We start from the raw sequence: 15,952 nt of genomic DNA, 5'->3' as shown, positions 1-15,952 counted from the left end.
GTGGCCTAGATGTTCATAATCTCACAGTGGCTGACACTTTGGAGGAAGGAATTGGTGGTTTTTTTTGTTGTAGTTGCTGCTTTTGGTTTCTCGAGGTAGGCTCAGGATGATCTGGAATTCTCTCTGTAGTCTCAGGGTGGCCTCGAACTCAAGCAATCCTCTACTTTAGCCTCCAGAGTGCTGGGATTAAAGGCGTGAGCCATCAAGTCTAGCCCTCGTTTTTTGTTTAGTTTTGTTTGGTTTTAGGACAGGGTCTGTTTCACTATGAGTCCTAGGTCTGGCCTTGAACTCACAATACTCTAGCCTCAGCTTCCTGAGTACCAATACATGAAACCTGTACCTACAGTATATGAGTTTAGTTTACCAATTAATCACCCAAAATATACTAGCTAGGCATGCTGTTATCTTTGTGTGTAAGTGTGTGTGGGGGGGGGGGTATTTGAGGTAAGGTCTCACTCTAACCCAGGCTGACCTGGAACTCACTATGTAGTCTCGGGGTGGCCTTGAACTCACATCGATCCTCCTTCCTCTGTTTCTAGCACTCGCTAGATTTAAAGTCACACACCACCATACCCGGCTGGTGATTCACACTATAATTTCAAGAACACTGGAAGGCAGAGGTAGAAAGATCTAGAGTTCAAAACCATCCAGGGCTACATAAAAAGACTCTCTCTATAGAAAAGAGAGGGGAGAAAGAAAGTAAGTAGAAAGGAAAGTGTAGGAGAAATGAAGGGGAAGAAATTTCCTAATACTTAAGTATCTTTTTGACAAATCAAATGATTAAAAAGTAGACTGAAGCCAGGCATGGTGGCACATGCCCTTAATCCCAGCACTCAGGAAGCAGAGGGAGAAGGATTGCTGTGAGTTCGAAGCCACCCTGAGACACATAGTGAATTCCAGGTCAGCCTAGGCTAGAGCAAAACTCTATGTTGAAAACTTAGAAAAAAACAAAACAACATGCCTCTAGTTTGCAAAAGGGTTATGCTACAATTTCCCAAGCAGTGGAAAAGGGCTTTCTCATGCACTACAAGGTAGTATGTGTCAATCTTTTGTTTCCTTATTGCTCCATTTCTGGTAACTTCATCAGATGACTGGCCAGTATGCACTCACAGGAAGAATGTGCCACTTACCCTTCTAAAAAAAGTTAGCAAGCAGGGACTGCCCAAGTTTTGAAATCAGATTTTAGTGTTTCATAAATATTAACAAATTTTAAAATTCAAGTTTAAAATGAGTTGTTAGAAATAATTATGATACAGCAATCATTTCTGCAGTAAATCATCTAGACCAATTTCATTTTTTTAAATTTTTATTTATTTATTTGAGAGCTACAGAGAGAAATAGAGGCAGAGAGAAAGAGAGAGAATGGGCGTGCCAGGGCTTCCAGCCACTGCAAACTCCAGATGCATCTGGCTTACATGGGTCCTAGGGAATCGAGCCTCAAACCAGGGTCCTTAGGCTTCACAGGCAAGTGCTTATCCACTAAGCCATCTCTCCAGCCCTTTTTTTTTTTTAAAGTTTTTCGAGGTAGGATCTCACTGTAGCCCAGGCTGACCTGGAATTCACTATGTAGTCTTAGGGTGGCCTTGAACTCAGAGCAATCCTCCTACCTCTGCTGGTATTAAAGGTATGCGCCACCACGCCCAGCTACCAATTTCATTTTTAATTCTTACCACAAAATTAAGTTTTTCATGATTTTCATTTTAAATCTTTTGAAAAAAAATTTAATTGGTTGAAACAGGGTCTTACTATATAAGCCAGGTTGGGCTTGAACTCATGATCCTTCTGCCTTAGTGCTGGGACAGACACAACATTAGGGTTAAAGAATGGAAAATGATATTGCAAACAAATTGGCCTAGGAAACAAGCGGGTATTGCTATTCTAATATGTGACAGAATAAACTTCAAACCATTAGAGAGAAAGAATAAAGGTCATTTTACAGTCCCTGGGGATATTCAACACCTACCGAAGCAAAGATCCAGGGGCTCGTAAGAGCTCATCACTGAAGTAGACTTAAAACATATCCAACATGGCTCAGGGAATTTTGTGGAAGATAGGGTGGAAAGATTCTAAGAGCCACAGGTTGAGACATCATGCCCAGAGGCATTCCCTCCCCCCAAAAAATAACTGACTGCTGATCCCACAATGCATAACCCACAACCCCAAAGGGAATACTTGTAACCCCACTGAGAAGGGTCCCCAGCAGAATGGGAACAAGGACAAGGGAAAAGATGGTACCAACACATGATGTATCCATACAAAATATGTTGTTACTACTACTAATAATAATAATAAATAAACAAAAGATCACTTTATATTGACTAAAGGAACAATCCAACAAGAGGACATTACAATTCTAAATATGTATGCACCAAACATGGCTGTTCCCAATTTCATTAAACAAACACTATTAGACATAAGGTCACAGATAACCCCAAGCACAATTTTAGTGGGTGACTCCAAGACCCTGCTCTCACCAAATGAAAGGTCATCTCAGCAAAAAATAAACAAGAAACATCTAGATTAAATGACATCATAGAGCAAATGGACATCTACAGAACATCCTATCTAAATGCTGCAGAATACAGCTCTTCTCAGCAGCAGTAGGGCTTTCTCTACAATAGATCATATATTAGAACACAAAGCAAATCTTAACAAATACAGGAAAATTGAAATAATTCCTTGTACTCTATCTAATCACAATGGGATGAGACTACAAATCAACAGCAAGAAAGACTACAGATCATACTCAAACTCAAGGAAACTGAACAATATACTAAAATGGGTCATGGTGTAAATCAAAAAAACATACAGACTCAAATGTCAGTGAACACACAACATACCAAAATCTATGGGAAATTTATAGCTTGAAGTGTTTATACTAAGAAATCAAGCTGGGTGTGATGACCCAATATTAAGAAAGAAAAGAAGGAAAAGGGAAAGTAAATGAAGTAAAAGAAATCAGAGGGCTAAAGAGTTGGTTTAGCAGTTAGGGCACTTGCCTGCAAAGCCTGAGAATCCAGGTTCAACTCCCCAGAACCCACATAAGCCAGATGTACAAGGTGACGCATGTGCACAAGGTGGCGCACGAGTTCAACTGCAGTAGCTGGAGGCCCAGATAGACCAATTCGCTCTCTCTTATTTAAAAAAAAAGAGAGGGGGGGGGGTTGGAGAGATGGCTTAGCAATTAAGGCATCTGCCTACAAAGTCAAATGACTCAGGTTCATCTCCCCAGGACCCACGTAAGCCAGATGCTCAAGGGGACGCATGCATCTGAAGTTGTTTGCAGTGGCTGGAGGCCCTGACATGCACATTCTCTATATGCTGCTTCCTCTCTCCTCTCTCTCTCTAATAAATAAATGAAAAATAAATAAATAGATAAGATAGATAGATAGCCAGGTGGCTACAAATGTTTAGATTTGTATGTGAGCTGCAGTAAAAGTCAGTAGTAGAAGCCAGGAAGCTACAAAGAGGCTTTGAGAAAGGGAGGAGAAGGCAGGGTTAAGGAGAGGGAATGCATGCACACAGATATGTAGGTCACTGAGAAATCAAGCTGGAACAGAGCTGGAAATCTCCTCCCTGTTGACTAGCTATCAGAACACTGGAAAAAGCTAAGCAGCACAGGAAAGACAGGTCATCAACAGAGTTAAACTGCAGTAGATCCTGCAAGCCTTAAGGCTAGCCAGCCCAGGCCAAATGTGCCAACTGGTACAATAGTGTCACGTCTGTTATGGGGGAAACCAACTGCTCTGATTGGACTGGAGGCCTGCTCCACAGGAGGGAATACCTGGTACTAGAAATCTAGTCAAAAATGTGCCCAATGTTGAATAGTGGCATGAACGTTATAAGGATAACCAACTGCTCTCTGATGAGATCTGAGGTACACTCTGCAGAATTCATACCTGGTACTAAAAACTTTGTCAAGGGGTGGAAAGTTGGTTCAGCAGTTCAAGGTACTTACATGCAATGCCTGACTAGTTCTCACCAGTGCCCACATAAAGCCAGATACAAAATGGCACATACATCTGGAGTTCATTTGCAGTGGCAAAAGGCTGTGGCGTACCCATTCCTTGTCATTCTCTCTCTCCTCTCTCTGCTTGTAAGTAAATAAATACAAACATTTAAAAAAAAAAAAAAAACTACTCAATGAAACTACATAATTAACTCCAAGTCATCCTGGGTCAGAGTGAGACCCTACCTTGAAAAACCAAAAAAGAAAACCTAGTCAAAACCTAGGCTGGGGCTGGAGAGATGGCTTAGAGGTTAAGCGCTTGCCTGTGAAGCCTAAGGACCCTGGTTCGAGGCTCAATTCCCCAGGACCCACGTAAGCCAGATGCACAAGGTGGTACATGTATCTGGTGTTCGTTTGCAGTGGCTGGAGGCCCTGGTGTGCCCATTCTCTCTCTCTTGTCTTCCGCTCTCAAATAAATAAATAAAAACAAACAAACAAACAAAAAACCTAGACTGGAGAGCTGGATCAGTGGTTAAGGTACTTGCATGTGAAGCCTAAGGACCCAGGTTCAGGTCCCCAGTACCCACATAAAAGCACATGCACAAGTTGGTGTATTCATCTGGAGTTCATTTGCAGTGGTTAGAGGCCCTGGTGTGCCCATTCTCTCCCTCAAATAAACAAATAAAAATGTCTTTTTAAAAACCTGGGAATGAAGCCAGGCATGGTGGCACACACCTTTAATCCCAGTACTCAGGAAGCAGAGGTAGGAGGATCACAGTGAGTTCAAGGCCACCCTGAGACTACAAAGTGAATTCCAGGTCAGCCTGAACTAGAATGAAACCCTACCTCAAAAAAACAAAAAATTCACGCCTTTAATCCCAGCACTTGGGAGGCAGAGGTAGGCCACCCTGAGACTATATAGTGAGTTCCAGGTCAGCCTGGACTAGAGCAAGACCTTACCTCAAAAAGCAAATACAAAAAAAAAAAAAAAAAAACACCTGGGAATTTCATAGGTCCTCAGTGTGGAAGCTACAAGCGTTTCCATCAAATTAACCTCTAAATAAACCCACAGGTCATTGCTGTTCTCACCTATGGTGAAATAAGCTTCTTTGTGAAGTTGGCAGTGATACAGTGAGATTCACAACTCATCAAAATAGTGAGAAGAAGCTGAAGAGATGGCTTAGCGGTTAAGGTGTTTACCTGCAAAGCCAAAGGATCCCGGTTCAATTCTTCAGGACCCACATAAGCCAGATGCACAAGGGGGTGCATACATCTGGAGTTCGTTTGCAGAGGCCAGAGGCCCTGGCATGCCCATTCTCTCCTTCTCTTTCTCTCTCTGCCTCTTTCTCTCTTTCAAATAAATAAGTAAAGTGTATTTAAAAAAAATAGTGAGAAGGCCAGGTGTGGTGGTGCCTGCCTTTACTCTCAGTACTCTCGTGAGGCAGAAGAAAGAGGATGCTGTGAGTTAAAGGCCAGCCTGGAAGTACAGAGTGAGATCCAGGTCAGCCTGGGCTAAAGTGAGCCCTACCTCAAAAAATCAAAAAAATAAAATAAAATTATTGTGGAGTGGTTGTTCAGCGTTCAGCACTAAATAGGACATCTCTACATCACTCAAGGCCCAGAAAACACTGCAAAAGAGGGAGCAAAAAGAATTTAAGAGCCAGAGGATGGGGAAGAATACTTTGAAATACTGCCTTCTGGAAATGAAGAGGAGGTGTATTCATGACCTCACAGTGGCTGTAGTCTGAGACTACATAGCAAATTTCAGGTCCGCCTGGGCTAGAGCAAGAACCTACTTCAAAAAAACAAAAACAAAAAAGCTTAGAGCAAAAAATGGCCAGATGTAGTGGCATACACCTGGAATCTCAGCACGTGGGGTCTGAAGGCAAGAGGATTGCTATGAACTGGAAGACAGTCTATGATACAAAGTGAGCTTTGTCTTAAAAACAGTAACAATTCCCTCCAGAAACAAAAAGCAAGCAGGGTGTGGTGGCGCACACCTTTAATGCCAGCACTCAGGAGGCAGAGGTAGGAGGATCACCATGAGTTCGAGGCCACCCTGAGACTACATAGTGAACTGCAGGTCAGCTCTGGGCTAAAGTGAGACCATACCTCGAAAAACCAAAAAGAAAAAGAAAAAAAGAAGATAAAATTTTAAAAAGGGCGGGGAGGGAAAGAGAAAGAGGGGGAAGGAAAGGGAAGCGCCAGGCATGGTGTTGCATGCCTTTAATCCCAGCACTCAAGGGGCTGAGGTAGGACAAGCGCTGTGAGTTCAAGCCACCCTGAGACTACATAGTCATAGCTAGAGTGAGACCCTACCTCAAAGGAGGAGGGGGAAAAAAGGCACACCTACTGTGGTGATTTGATTCAGGTATCCCCTATAAACTTTGATGTTCTGAATGCTAGGTCCCCAGCTGATGGCAATTTGGGAATTAAAGCCTCCTGAAGGCAGTGTTATTGCTGGGAGCAGGTTTATGGGTGTCATAGCCAGTTTCCCCTTGCCAGTTTCTGTTGTCCATCTGATGTTGGCCAGGAGATGAGGTCCACCCTCTGTTCATGCCATCGTTTTCCCCTGCCATCACGGAGTTTCCCCTGAAGTCTATAAGCCAAAATAAACCCTTTCCCCCCCACCACAAGCTGTTCTTGGACAGGTGTTTTCTGCCAGCAATGAGAACCTGACTGCAACACCTGTTTTAGATCATTTCAGAAACTCTGCGAAATTTTGCTCTAATCCAAAACCAAAATTCATTAACAATTTCTTTTATTGGGAGGAGGAGATAGAGAGAATGGACACACCAGGGACTTTAGCCACTGCAAACAAACTCCAGTCACATGAGCCACCTTGTGCATCTGGCTTTATATAGGTACTGGAGAATCAAACCTGGGTCCTTTGGCTTTGCTAGCATGCACTTAACTGCTAAGCTACTTCTTCAGCTCTTATCAACAATTTCTCATGAAGCTTGTTAGCAGCTCATACAGCAATTCATTGTTCCCCACTTTAATTTTTTTTTTTTTTGAGATAGGGTCTCCCACTGATGATCCTGAAGCTTGGTAACTTAGCTAGACTAGTCAGCCAGATAACCATAAGGATCCTCCAGCCTGTCTCTCAAGTACTGGAATTATAGGCATGCACTGGCTTTTATATGCATGCTGAGGATCTGAACTTAGTATCCTCATACTAGTGCAACATATGAACCATCTCCCAGCCACATTACAGCTAGATTTAAATCTAACATTCTATTAAAAAAAAAAAAAATCTAACATTCTAACACAATCAATCCAAAGATACACTAATTTGATACTTTCATGTTGAGGACTAATTTGATACTTACATGATGATAGGAAAATATTAAAACTCTTTTGGTTTCCACTGTTATGTTTCTGTAAGAGCAGAGAACTGTATGTACAGCAAAAACACTGCAGTGCACAACATACAATATAGCTTCCAGTATGAGCTGAGGTGTTTCAGGCAGCATGTATTGTTGTATGACCTGATAGCATGTACAGTGAAATCACATAGTGCATCATGGACAGTCATTGCCAGAAACACCTGTGATTATCAGATTTATTAATTTTTGGACATTGTGGGTTCAGAAGCCCTTTACTGTTGCCAAATTTTTCACAACCCCCATATTCAGTTACACAACACTATGGAATCACAGCCCACAGTGTAAGAAGCTGTGCCTTTTTATACAGAAGAAAGACAAATACAGGAGGGAGGGGAATTGGGGGGAAATGGTCAGGGTATAGGAAGAAGGATAGGAATTAAAACGACAAATAATAGTAGCTGGGCATAATATCACATGCCTTTAATCCCAGCACTTGGGAGGCAGAAGTAGGAGGAGAAGCACTGTGAGTTCGAGGCCATTCTGAGACTCCAGAGTTACCAGTCAGCCTGGACTAGAGTGAGACCCTACCTCAAAAAAGAAAGAAAGAACGAGCCGAGCATGGCAGTGTACGCCTTTAATCTCAGCACTTGGGAGGCAGAGGTAGGAGGATCTCAGTTAGTTCAAGGCCACCCTGAGACTACATAGTAAATTCCAGGTCAGCCTGAGCTAGAGTGAGACCCTACTTCAAAAACAAAACCAAAAAAAAAGGTCTCTTCCATGACAGAAGAGTGCTCACCACTGATATCTCTATCACACCTTCCAAGGCTCAGGGTCCACTGCAGAAGAAGTGGTGGAAAGAATGTAAGAGCCAAAGGAAAGGTAGGACTTCTTACAACAGGCTCCTCCAGACCCAAAATGACCTGGATATCCATGACCTCACAGTGCCTGACACTACCTACACAAGACCATCATAATAGGAGGAAAAGATGATGACATCAAAATAAAAAAGAGACTGAATGAGAGGGGGAGGGAGGGTATTACCATGGGATATTCTTTACAATTATGGAAGTTGTCAATAATTTTTTTTTTTAAAAAAAGGTCACTCCCAACTGGATGTGGTGGCACACACCTTTAATCCCACCACAGGTCTCCAGTTAAAATCTTCCTCCATGTCTAAAATGCAGTAGGAAATAATTAGCATGGCAAGCACTGCACAAGCCAACCTTCAGGAGCCAGTGACTTCAAAGAACTAGAAAAGAGAAGCCAAAGCACTCTACAGATAATGACCAACAGGAAGGGAAGCAAAAGGTAGCTCCTACCACAAGTTTTAAGTTGCAAAGTTCTGAATGTTTATCCTCTTTACCGTAACCACTGCATGTGTATATAAGAGGAAGTTAGAGGGTAAGGGCTGTGGTAAGAAATAAACTCCAAGCCAAGTGTGGTAGAGCACACCTCTAAATCCCTGCACTCAAGTGGAAGAATTCTTCAAGTTCAAGGCCTACCAAAAGCTCTAGATCATCCAGGGCTACATAGCAAGTCCCTAGTCTCCAAAAAAAAAAAAAAAAAAAAACAACAACAACAACAAAAAAAAAAACTAAAGCAAATACACAAGTGATTAACCTATGAATCTGTATTCATTCAGCTAAAGTTTGTAGAAGCAAACAAAGTTTTAAAAACTGGAGATACTGGGGAGAAGACCCTTGAAGACACATGACTAGTTTTCCTGGACTTTATCCATGTGGATTTCCCCCTTTCTTAGTATCTTTTTGCTATAATTAAATCATAACCTTGACAATGGAGATGTAGAAACACGGGTAAAACACACCATACCTTTAAAAGAACTTATTCCCATCAAAATGTAAAATGACTATACAAAAAAATTTCAGCCTGGTGTAAAGCCCAGCACTTGGGAGGCAGAGGTAGGAGGATTGCTATGAATCCAGGTCAGCCTGGGCTAGAGCCCTACCTTGAGAAAAAAAAATTCAATACCATAATTATTTAACACTTTATATTCAGCAAGGCACTGTGCTGTCAAAAAAGTGACTAAGAAAGCAGGCGTGGTGGAGCATGCCTTTAATCCCAGTACTCGGGAGGCAGAGGTAGAGTCCAAGGCCACCCTGAGACTACAGAGTGAATTCTAGGTCAGCCTGAGCTAGAGTGAGACCCTACCTTGAAAAAATCTGAAAGCCTGGGTTCGATTCCCTTTGTATCCACATAAGCCAGAAGCACAAAGTGGTGCACGCATCTGTTAATCCACATTGGCAAGAAGCCCTGGCAAGCCTTTCCTCATACCCTGTTACTCATAAATAAATGTGTTTTATAAAAACTGCAAGAAGGCTAGAGGGATGGATTAGCGGTTAAGGTGTTTGCCTGCAAAGCTAAAGGATCCAGATTTGATTCCCTAGGACCCACGTTAGCCAGATGCACAAGGTGGCGCATGTGTCTAGAGTTCATTTGCAGATGCTGGAGGCCCTGGCAAACCCATTCTCTCTCTCTTTCTGTCAAATAAATAAAAAAAAATATTTGGGGGAAAAAAGCTGCAAGAAGGGCTGGAGAGATGGCTCTCAAAAGGTAAGGCATTTGCCTGCAAAGCCTAACAACCCAGCTTCAATTCCCCAGTACCCATGTAAAGCCAGACTCACAAAGTAGTATATGCATCTGGAGATCTTTTGCAATGACTAGAGGCCCTGGTGCACCCATTCTGTCTCATATTCTCTCTGTCCTTGCAAATGGATGAATAAAAATATTAAAAAAAAAAAAAGCCAGGTGTGGTGGTGCATGCCTTTAATCTCAGTGCTCAGAGGACAGAGGAAGGAGAATCGCCATGAGTTCAAGGCCACCCTGAGAATACAGAGTGAATTCCATGTCAGCCTGAGCTTGTGAGACCCTATTTCAAAAGACCAAAAGTAAGTAAGTAAGTAAGTAAATAAATAAAGCTAAGAAGTGCTTCTCCTGCATTTAAATCCAACAGTCAGAAAAAGAACAGTGTGGTGGCACACTCCTTTAATCCCAACACTTACTATGGAGGCAGAGGTAGGAGGATCACCAAGAGTTTGAGGCCACCCTGAGACTACATAGTGAATTCCAGGTCAGCCTGGACTAGAGACCCTACCTCAGAAAAACCAAAAACAAAGAAAAGAAAGAAAAAGAAGTCAGTACAGGAACCACAGGGTTCCCTTCACCTGCTGCTTCTTATTCATTAACCAAATATGTAAACAATCTCTAAATCATAAGGATTTTACAAATTCTAAAATAGCTTTAGGATTGTTAATCTCCAACCAGTAAAATCCTTTAGCATCTGGTCTAAAATTAATCTTATGTATCAAGTAGTTTAATGCTATAGACACTAACTGGGATGTAATGCCAATTAACATACTTTGTGAGAAATTTACCAAGGAAACTTCAAATACGTAAGCCAAACAAATAACAAAGAAACAACACTCACTTGACTGTTTCCTTGGTTAAACTGAGATTCTGGGAGTAATTTCAAGAGGCAAACAGACCTGAAGTTAACCACTAAAATGTTCAGTGTAATGGTAGAGCTCACTTGTAATTCCAAATTCGAGGCTACATACTGAAACCCGGACTTAAAAATTTAACGAAATAAAATCACTGAGAACTATATAAGTAATCCTGGAAGAAAAGGAGTACCAGAATAACTAAAAAATTGTAAAACTGAAAAGTGAAAAACTTTAATATGTAATTAAGGAGCCTTTACACACAACTTTTAAGGCGAGAATAAAATATCTAAACATTATCATCATGAGACTTACAGACAAAAAGTTCTATATCAGAAGTATCAGCTGAATTATGACACAAATATCTAGTATTCTGTCAGATGAACAATTATAACATTCATACGCACATACTAAAAACTAAAAGACCTAAACAACCTCTAAAACAACCCAATACTTGAGCTGGAGAGATGACTTAGCAGTTAAGGTGCTTGCCAGCAAAGCCAAAGGACCCAGGTTCAACTGGTACATGCATATGGAGTTCATTTGCAGTGCTTGGAAGCCCTGATGGGCCCATTCTCTCCTTCTCCCTCCCCCCTCCCTCTCTCTCTCTCTCTCTCTCTCTCTCTCTCTCTCTGCTTGCAAATAAATGAATATAAAAGAACCTCATTTTCCTGATTGTTCAATTAATTTAATCAAGGTGAGCAACTTTCTAATAGCGGTTTTGGAAAAAAAAAATACTTTCATGATCAGCACAACCTTTTTAAAAAAGGCTTTTGCAGGGCATGGGGGCACATACCTTCAATCCCAGCACTCAGGAGGCAGAGGTAGGAGGATCGCCATGAGCTCGAGGCCACCCTGAAACTACATAGTGAATTCCAGGTCAGCCTGGGATAGAGCAAGACCCCTACCTTGAAAAAAAAAAAAAAAAAGTCTTTTCAAGTCAAAGCTTGATTTTGTGGTTTCATACCCCCCCCACACACAACCGTCACTGTTACATTAGTTCACTGTCTGTCTTTAAAGACCATATTTAAAATTCTCTTCTGCAAGTCAACATTAAAGTATGCTGACAAGCTCCTCCCAAGATCAGGATTATTACATATGACCTATTATGTTTCTAACATGCAAACAAAAGTATTCCCTCATGTACTATTTTTGTATTTTTAGGCAGTAGGTTACTAACGAAATTTTATCTGAAATTTAAATGTAGAAGAATCATATATTTACTAACATTTCCTAAAATAGCAATTTGAAATTACTAGTAACACTTTTCATTTTAAAAATACATCTGTGCTTCTGCAAATGTTAATTTTAACCTCTAAAAGGTATGATGTTGTTGTTTAATCTTTACAGCAAACAAGACAGCATATTTTAAGCTAAAAAGCAGTTGTAATACAATACCATTCTTCATTTTTGACTTTTTTGTCATAATTGGACAGCTTAATATGCTTCTCAGTTTTTCTGGTAAGCCTAATAATTCCTTACAGTATGTTCAAATGCCTTTCAGTGGAGCCTTCTTCTTCAAAAGCAGACACACATCTTTTTAACTACTGACATGACCTTAACAAAACTAAGCAATCCTACTTCAGTTCATAATCACAAACACCACATAACTAAAAGATAAGCTTTTAAAACAGAAACAGTAACAGGTTTATTTTTCCAAGTATCCAGTGTTAAACTGGGTCCAATGTTTCTGTTGGATCTTAAACAGCTTACTTAGGCCTTGAAGTGATAAAGGGTAAAAACAAAGTCAAAGGAATCTAAATGGTCTTCAGTGGTATACAATCACAATCTAAATGATTTAGGAACTGCCAAATGAAGTCTTTAAATCCTTGTAATCACTTTAGTATAAGCATTCATCACAATAGCCGTTTTAGAAAAATGCTTGTAGGGCTACACTTTATAACAGACTTGAAATCTGGCGAATCAATTCAAAGAAACAGTGTACAAAAAATAAAATGTTCACTTAAATTCTACACTTTTTCAAATATTTTATATAACCTACCAATTTCTATATGCCTAGGAAACATGGTTTAAATTGTCAAAAAAAATTTAAATTCAAAATAAGTAGAGGGTACTGTATTTATTTTTTTTTAAATGAATATTTGGGCTGGAGAGTTGGCTTAGTGGTTAAGGTGCTTGCCAGCAAAGCCTATGGATCCAGGTTCGATTCCCCAGTACCCACATAAGGCCAGCTGCACAAGGTGGCACATACGCCTGTAGCTCATTTGCAGTGACTAGAGGCCCTGGCACAAACATTCTCTCTCTCTCTCTCAAATAAATATTTTTTTAAAATCAACATTTTTGTGAACAGGTTTAACTTTATAAGAATCATTTGTGAGATGATTCTAGAAATATGGGTTGAGTTCATTCACTATTAAGTAAGCACAAAGTATTTTATATGAAACACTTGTCTCAAAAAAAAAGTTAGCTACGTTTAACAATCTTCAATTCTACCAGCTTCAATAGTATAAGGGGAAACAAAAACCAAAAAAAAAAAAAAAAAACAGTTAAGAGCCAAGAGTGGTAGCACACGCCTTTAATCCCAGCACTCAGAAGGCAAAGGTAGGAGGATTGCTGTGAGTTCGAGGCCTCCCTGAGACTACACAGTGAATTCCAGGTCAGCCTGCACTAGAGTGAGACCCTACCTTGGAAAAAATAGTTAAGAATCAGCAAGACTTAAGCAGGGTGTGGTGGCACCCGCCTTTAGCCCTTAAAACCAGCATTCAAGAGGCTGAGGTAGAAAGATGACAGTGGAATGGAAGCCAGCCTGGGCTACAAGAGTGAGTTCCTGGTTACTATGGGCTAAAGTGAGACTCTGCCTCAGTCATAATAAATCCAAATTAAATCAACTATCGACTTTTCTCTTTTCATATCTCACGGTTTCCTTCCTGCACCCCAAAATACCAGTTGCTCCCCAAATTCATTCCAACTGTGCACGCTGCTCCAACGTGGAAATGCCTTCTCCTGTGTTTTGCCTCAACACTTTACCATCTTTCCAAACCGGCCAGAAACAAGCCGAAGAACCTCGAGAGGGGAGCGGGGGGGGGGGGGGGGGGGGAGGGCTGTGCCCGGTCCAATGTACAAGCTTGTCAACTGGGTCCGAGCAAACCTTGCTAGCTGTTCTGAATTCCCAGAACACTTGCTAAGTCAACCCTTATCGCAAAGCATTGTTTTCACAAGCCTGCAAGGCGAGCACACCGAGGGTAGACTCTTCCACTGAGCCCACAGGGCGCCAGCCAGCCAGAAAGGCTCAGCGAACGTGCCCGAGAACCCGGTGACATGTCAAGGAGACAGGCAAGAGCCTATCGTAGCTCCCACCGGAGAATGAAAACCCGGAGGCACACCCCGGGCGCCCTGGAAAGAGAACAATGAATGAATACAGCTGCCTCGCCTCCCGAGACGTCCACAGACACCTCTCTATGGGCATCGGCTGGTGCTGCAGAGCCTCGGGCAGCTGCAGAAGCACCGAGGCGTCCAGGCGGCTTCTCCCACGTCACACAAAAGCCAGCTTGGCGCTGGATTCCAAAGCATCCCGAGGCCAAGTGCTCCAGTTTCAAGCATCCTTAGGAAACGCAGTCCCCAAAACCAAAAGGCGAGGGATTCCTCCGTGTATTGTTAACGGGGTACTGACCCCGTTTCTTTCTCCATCCTTCTCCTCTCCCATTAAAAATAAATAAATAAATAAAAGTGTCACTGGCCCAGGAACCCAGAGGACGACGACGAAAGAGGTGCAAGCCCGGGTCCCCCCACTCTGCAACCACAGCGGGGGGAAGGAATGAGCCCATTCCGGTGACAACACAGGCGCGGGGCAGTTCTGGGCAAATTTTTTATTTTAAAATTTTTCCCCATTAACCCCCACCACCACCAAAAGGAAAGGAGGAATGCGCACTAGGCACCGGAGTGGCGCTGGCACGTTTCCGCGAAAACACAAGGAAATTCGAGTAGGTATGTAGGAAAAACTGGCTGGCCGGCCATGACACCGGGGACCCAGGAGAGAAGCCGTCCCGCCCGCCCGCCGCCCGCCGCCCGCCGCCGCGGGTGACAGCGGCCTGGCCGCGGAGGGGAGGACCCTCCGCCCGGCAGCCGCGGGGCCGCTCGGTCGGCACCGCCGCGAACAACAACAACAAAAAAAAAAGAAGCCAGTCGTGCACTCGGCCGCCCGGTTTTCCGGGCATCCACCTCCCGGGGCCTGTGAGCCTGACCTGAGGGCGCCGGGCGGCCTCCGCGTCCCGTCGTGCTGCGAACGGCGTCGACTCCGCGAGGGAAGCGGAGGCGGTCACATTCGGCGCGTCCCCAGCCCAGGGGACCGGGCCTCAGGGAGACCCCGCATCGCTGCACTAGAGCTCCGCGCCCCAGGGCACACGCCCCAAAGCCCGGCCAGCTGGGCCCGTCCTGGCTGGGGGTGGGGGAGGAGGGAAGGAGGGAGGGAGGAGGGGAGGGGAAGGCCCCGGGGAGGGCGGCACGGAAGCCTTCCCGCCGCCTCAAGCTCGCTCTCCTGTGACTCCCGCCATCTAAGATGGCGGCCCCAGCGCCCGTGAAGAGAAGAACGCTCTCGGGCGGCCCCCGACGAGCGAGCCCTCCCACTCGGCGCTCCTCCTCCCGACCTGCGGCGCCGCTGGCTCCCGGCTCGGGCGACAGCTCTTACGGACTAGGCACACACGGCTTCCAAAGCTCGGCTCAGGAATCCATCGCTCTTGCCTGGAGACAGGCCCCGCCCCCTAGGGTGGGCGTGGCCTCGCGGCCGCCATTTTACAACCCCCCCCCCAAAAAAAAAACCTAAGTGGAGACCGAGCGGGCGGAGGCTGGGACTGCACGGAATGACAGGCTCCGCGGAGAGGCGAACGGTAATTTGATAAGAACCGCAGTCCGGCCGCCCCCGAGGGGCCTTGAGTCCTAAAAGGAAAAGGGACTGTCTGCCGCCAGCCTCGCAAGACTTCAGATGACCTGACGGGCAGTGGACCCAAGGCACGGGGTCCTGCATCGGGCGCGTCCTCCTCGGAGCTGACCTTCGGCGGGAATCCCTGCGCTCTGGGGTTTGACAGTCATGTGAAAAAGCTCTTACACCTTATCGAGCCTCAATTTCCTCAACTGTTGTTAGAGGATGCGTTTTCTTCCCTCAGAGTAGCAAGTCAGTCCAGCGTGGTGGGGCGCGCCTGCAATCCCAGCACGTGAGAGATGGAGGGCAGGAGGGTCAGAAGTTCAAGGTCAACCTCAGC

General features: G+C 43.9%; 1 protein-coding gene across 2 annotated transcripts in view; it reads right to left on the bottom strand.

Annotated features, from left to right (window-relative positions):
• The window catches only part of Raf1 (Raf-1 proto-oncogene, serine/threonine kinase), a 47,829-nt gene extending 32,541 nt beyond the window's left edge, over positions 1-15,288 (bottom strand). The window contains exon 1 of one of the 2 annotated variants that reach the window (XM_045133650.1): positions 14,939-15,288. The gene's annotated coding sequence lies outside the window, so the exon portion shown is untranslated. The remainder of the gene's footprint in view (positions 1-14,938) is intronic. The other variant, XM_004651586.2, reaches the window with a different exon arrangement.
• Between the last annotated feature and the right edge of the window lie 664 nt (positions 15,289-15,952).

Source organism: Jaculus jaculus, chromosome 14 (assembly GCF_020740685.1).
Source record: "Jaculus jaculus isolate mJacJac1 chromosome 14, mJacJac1.mat.Y.cur, whole genome shotgun sequence".
Taxonomy (NCBI): Eukaryota; Metazoa; Chordata; class Mammalia; order Rodentia; family Dipodidae; genus Jaculus; species Jaculus jaculus.
This window is presented reverse-complemented; position numbering and strand designations above follow the sequence as displayed.